Below are 6,062 nucleotides of genomic sequence, written 5' to 3' on the forward strand. Positions count from 1 at the left end.
TTTCAAAGTCACGCAATTGTTGATGTCTAAACTATTTTGTTGCTAAATGTACTCTTTCATAATTTCACATTTTCTCACTTTCTTTTTTCACTGATCAAAGTCAATTTCTCGTCGTTCTTGATTTATAATAACACATTAACTTGTTTAACACTCGCATTATTCAATTTAATCTAAAAATCATACTTTGAAAAAATTATATTTTTACCCCTAAAGTTTCACAAAATTATGATTTTGCCCCTAGGCTCGTAAAATAATTTTTATTCAATTTCCTTACATTTTAGGCCTAGCTGAACCATTTTCATAACTATAAAAGTCCACAATTCTCACTTATTCACACTTGTGACATATTTTATAATTTTTACAAATTAATCCTTTTAGGCATTTTAATCGAAAATCACCTAGTAAAAATCGATTATCGCACTCTAAACATTCATATTCTTCCATAAAACATCAAAATACATGCATATCATCCATGGGTAAATTTTTAAACACAAACCCTAGCTCAAAATAACGATAAAAATAGGTAAACCGAGTTACGAGGATTTCAAAAATGTAAAGAACATTAAAAACGGGGCAAAGACGGACTTACTATGAAGCTTGAAAGCTTGAACCAAACCCTAGCCATGGCTTCCATGACATATTCGGCCAGCCCCCATGAGAAGATGATGATTTTTTTTGTCTTTTTTGTCTTTTTAATTCACGTTAATTACCAAATTACCAAAATACCCCTAACTTAAAAATTTCCTATTTCACTTATCTCTTGCCCATTTTTGTCCCCAATTTAACCAATGGTCTACTTACAATTTAAAGGCCTCCAATTTAACCAATGGTCTAATTAATTTAAGGGCCTCCAATTTAAAATTTCATGACAATTGGACACTTATAACATGTAGAGCTCAACTTTTTTATTTTTTACAATTTAGTCATTTTTACTAAATTGAGTGCCCAAACGTCAAAATTTTCGAACGAAATTTTCACGAAATCATTCCGTGAAATTGTAGACCATAAGAATATAATAAAATAAATAAAATAAATAAATTTTTCCTTGTCAGATTTTTGGTCCTGAAACCACTGTTCCAACTAGGCCCAAAATCGGGCTGTTACAAGTATAATAAGTCAATTTATACACTTTAACACCAGCTTTGAATCTAACACTTGCTTTAGTCTCTGTTTGTGGTGACATAAGTCCCTCCCTACAACTCATGAATTAAGAATTCTCTTAACAATAAGGTCTACTCGACATAAATGAGGAGTTAATGAAACCTATTCGAATAAATCTTTCAAAAAATTATCAACAAATTCGAAAGGTTCCTTATTAGACAATGGTATTTGATTTGCCAAAATTCCTTACTCTTTTTTGAATCAAAATTCTAAATGCAAATGAAATAGGAATAGATAAATAATATAAAAAGGAAATAAATAAAATAGAAATATATCAATAATATAAAAACAATATTCTAATATATTATAAATAAAATAGATAAATAAATTAATAAAATATATAAATCAATTCTAATACTAATATATATTAGAATATATATAATAGAAAAGATAAATATATAATAGAATTAATATTCTAACATCTAATATATATTATATATTATAAGCTCAATAATAAGTGTTGACACCATTTTTTGATGAAACGGGGTCGACTTGGGTTTTGAAAAATGAAAACAAAAATGAGAGTCGCCACCAATCCTTTTTGATAAGGTGTGATCGGATCACCTTAAAAAGTGGTTGTTTTTAATAAACGATTTAATTTTATTAAAATGACGATTTTGGTCCAAGAAATTCAGAAAAACAGGTTCGGGAGTCGGTTACGTACGAGGAAGGATTAGCACCCTCGTAACACCCAAAAATCGGTACCTAGTTGATTAGTTAATGTTTTAATGTCGAAAATTGAAAACTTTAAAGAGATTTAAAGTACGATCCTTAAAAACTCGAATGACATGGATTAAGATTTAAGAAGATATTTGGCTATTTGGTCAAATGAAAAGTCGAAACCCAACACATTAGGGCACGTTTTCTCGAATTTCCAAAAGAAAAATATTGCCTTATTTTGAAATTTTTAAAAGGATATTTGGCTATTTGGTCGAACGAGAAAAATCGAAACCTAGCACATTAGGGCACGCTTTCTCGAATTTCCTAACGCAAAACATTGCCTTATTTTGAAATTTTTAAAAGGATATTAGTATGCGTAACAAAATGTTAATGAATACAATGGTGTAACATAAATAATACGAGTAATAGCAATGAAAATAAATTAGATAAAAAGGGCAAATCAATGACATACAAAATAACAATACACATAAGCAAATAAAATCAAAAAATTCTTTCGAAATAATAATGAAAATGTAAATAAAGAAATTATCGAAGCAAATGAATAGAACTATAAAAATATAAAAGATATATATATGTGTATATACATAAAATTATGAAAATATGAAAAATATATGTATGTATATATTTTAAAATTATTATATAAAAAATATATATAAATATATAAGTAAACATATACATACATATATATGTATGTACATTAAAATATGTATATGTATCTGCATGTATATAAAAATTATAGAAGGTATATAAAAGTATGTATATATATATGAAAATGGAATATGTCACTACACCAAAACAGGCTTTTAGCGGCGTTTTTAGCAGCGTTTGGACAAAAAACGCCACTAAAAATCAAGCATTAGCGGCGCTTTTTTGAAAACGCCGCTAAAAATAAGTATTAGCGGCATTTTTCAAAAAGCGGCGCAAAAAGCCTAAGCCCAACGATGCCGTTTTTTGAGTTTTAGGGGGCATTTAGCGGCGTTTTTGAAAAATCGCCGCTAATGCTCGGGCCTTTAGCGGCGTTTTTAAAGAAGCGCCACTAATACTCAGGCCTTTAGCGTCGTTTTTTGAAAAGCGCCGCTAATGCTCGGGCCTTTAGTGGCATTTTTTGAAAAGCGCCGCTAATGCTCGTGCCTTTAGCGGCGTTTTTTAAAAAGCGCCGCTAATAATAATAAAATCTAAAATTTCTCAAAATGACGCCGTTTTAATAGAAGAAGTTAAATTTATTAGTGGTGTTTTCGAAAAAAACCCCACAAAATAGACATTACCTACGTTTTTTATAAAAACGCCACAAAAAAAATTTTTGCGCGCGGATTCATCCCTAAATTTCCCCCTTGAAACCCTCAATTTCACTTTTAAAAATTCTCTGCCTAGTTGTCTTGCTCCTTCTCTCGTACAAATTTCACTCTTCCTTGTTTAATTTATTTCAATTTTGTTTTGAATAAATTTCAATTTCATTTTTACATCCGCCGCTACAAGTGCAAATCCAAGGGCTGCCATCTTTCGATTCAAAAAATTTTCCTTTTTCTCCTCGTAGATCATTCACCAGTTCATTGTTCTTTTTCCATTTTTCATTTCATTTTAGATTTTTTTTAAAAAAAATTGTTTTTGAATACTGTTTTGGTTCAGTGAGGAAAGCGCCGAGCTTTGTGGTAGTCAGATCTGATGGAACCATGAACTTGGATTTTCATTCTTGGGATTTTCATTCTTGGAATTTTTGTGAGTGTTTCTGTATTAGGTTTTAAGAAGCCGAACTAATAGCCTTGCTTAGCAGCAAGCACTACATACCAACGCCACTTGAAGATGGAGACGGAGAACTAGAACCCTTTTCAACTTGATGTGAGAAATCTCCTCGCTTTTAACCCTTTTCACAACTTTCCTTCCCTCCCCACTTCCAGGTTTGCCCCTTTTGTTTCATGACGACTCTTTGATTCGTCATTGTTGTCAATAAGTAGCACAAAGAATTTAAATTTTCCTTCATTTGTTCTATGTGAATTCATTTAATGCTTGAAGATTGAATTAAAATTTGAGAGAGAAGCTAGCATGTTACCTTTAAGGTTTTAAGATGAATTCATTTAATGCGGAGATCGACGGACAAGTCACCGACATTTTTCGAGTTTTATCGTAAGAATTTAATTTCTTTTTCTTCTTTGTTTATGCGATGTAAGAATTTAATTTCTTTTTCGAGCTTTATCGACATTTTTCTTCATTTTTAGCTCTCTGGGTTTTTGTTCTTTTGATTGTTTTATAACAGTTTCTTCTTAAAGGATATGTGATATACGAAATCCAGGAGTTGAATCCAGGTGTTCATTTATTCATACACTATTCTAATTTATCTTGTTTTTATCACAATGTTTCATATTTGGTCTATAAATTTCAAGAAACTTGGTTTGGCAGATAACAGTTTACTTCATGGAGCTTGCTACCCCACATACAGAAGAAGTAATAAAACTTGTTGATAAAGTTGGCGATTTTGAGTGGTTAATTCAGAAATCTCCATTATCTTAGACTTGCAAAGTAGAACAGAACACTAACTGTTTTGGTCCCTTTTAATAGAAACTGAACTCTCCAGGATTTTTGCATTATTATTTAGTGTGAACATTACTAATGTATTTCCATATGACAGGTTCGTTCAACTTGATGTGGGTCTTCTAAAGGTCAGGAATAAAATAAGTTGAGCATATTAGGTTTGTCACTTAAAGGGCTCTGTAGATTGTTTTAGATTGGCTTGATTTTTTATTCACTCAATATTTCTCTTTATCTCTCCATTTGATCCTGTTCTAGTATCATTTAGTACTTGTTCTCATATGTTCATTGATATTTAAGTTATGTTCTTTTGTGTTCGATTATTTTAGGTGTTGCTGAAGAAGCAACCGCAGTTTTTGGTCAAGCAGTTGCTCTTTGTGTTCAAAAGCAGTACGTGGATCATGGGGCAGTTAGCCCAAATTTGTATATTTTCAGTGAAGATTATAATTTGGTTTTGTCGTGGAATACATTGAATCTGAGAACTTGAGTGATCTAGAAGATGTTGATACGTGTCTTAAGGTATAATTTACTTTCAGTTTACATTTGTCATCTCTAACAAATGACTCAAACTTGAAAGTTACTGCAGCTTCTGTTCTTAACATTAGTTGTCTTAAAAGTTGCATTTGAATAAATCTGAAAATTATATAATCCTAAACTTAGTGTTCCTGAACACAATTATAACATCTTTTCTTAGCATATAAACTTAGCATGAATCAAGTCAATGATCAGTTTAATCTTTTCAGGTTTGGAGCAATCAAACACTGGTGGTGTTATCTTCTTTATGGTTCAGACTGCGAGATTTGAGAGGAATAAATGCGACGGATAACTACAGCAAATTGGTGTATGTATAGGAAGCTTAAATTTTTATTTTGTAGCATTAAGTTTTCTGTAGCATTAAGTTTTTATTTTGTATGCATTGGTGTATGTGATTTTATCATGAGGATAAATGTTTTCTGTAGCTATCTTTCCATTGTTTATTTTAGTTTTGATTCTAAATTTTTATTTTTACTTTAATATTTACGACAACTTGAGTTCTAACTTTTGGATTTTAATTGTGTTATTAATTTATTATTTTAAATTCTAAAACTAAATTCATTAATTTTTATATTTAGTTTTAAAGTTAAAATTTTTATAGAAAATATAATTTAAATAATATTTTTTATTTATCCTTAAAAAGTATATTTAAAGTTCAAATTTAAAAAATAAAACATAATATATATTTATCATAAAAATAAATATTATTTGATTAAAATAATTTTTTTTAAAGTTTATGTTTTTAGCAGCGTTTTTGCTAGAAGCGCCGCAAAAGGTCATGGTCTATAGCGGCGTTTGTGATAAAAGCGCCGCTAAAGGTCTTGGTCTTTAGCGGCGTTTGTGGGAAAAGCGCCGCTAAAGGTCTTGGTCTTTAGCGGCGTTTGTGGGGAAAGCGCCGCTAAAAGTCGTGGTCTTTAGCGGCGTTTTTTTCGGCACTTTGCAAAGCGCCGCAAATACTTAACGGCGCTAAAAAGCGTCACTAAAGGCCTAAAAAAGCGTTGCTAAAAGCCTGTTTTGGTGTAGTGTGTACATAAATATATAGATATGCATATAAGTTATAAAATATAAAGAATGTATAAGTATATATATGTATATGTAGACAATATATAAAAATATGTACATGTATATATATTATAAAAAAACGCATGTATATATATATAACA

The 6,062-nt window shown here is 30.4% G+C and overlaps 1 long non-coding RNA gene across 1 annotated transcript; it reads left to right on the plus strand.

Moving 5' to 3' along the window:
- The first annotated feature begins 3,119 nt into the window (after positions 1-3,119).
- On the plus strand, positions 3,120-5,323 carry LOC107922193 (uncharacterized). Its single transcript, XR_001691196.2, has 3 exons — positions 3,120-4,526; positions 4,695-4,884; positions 5,109-5,323. It is a non-coding gene; the product is annotated as an uncharacterized lncRNA (long non-coding RNA).
- The last annotated feature ends 739 nt before the right edge of the window (positions 5,324-6,062 follow it).

The sequence above is a fragment of the Gossypium hirsutum genome, chromosome D01 (genome assembly GCF_007990345.1).
Source record: "Gossypium hirsutum isolate 1008001.06 chromosome D01, Gossypium_hirsutum_v2.1, whole genome shotgun sequence".
NCBI lineage: Eukaryota > Viridiplantae > Streptophyta > Magnoliopsida > Malvales > Malvaceae > Gossypium > Gossypium hirsutum.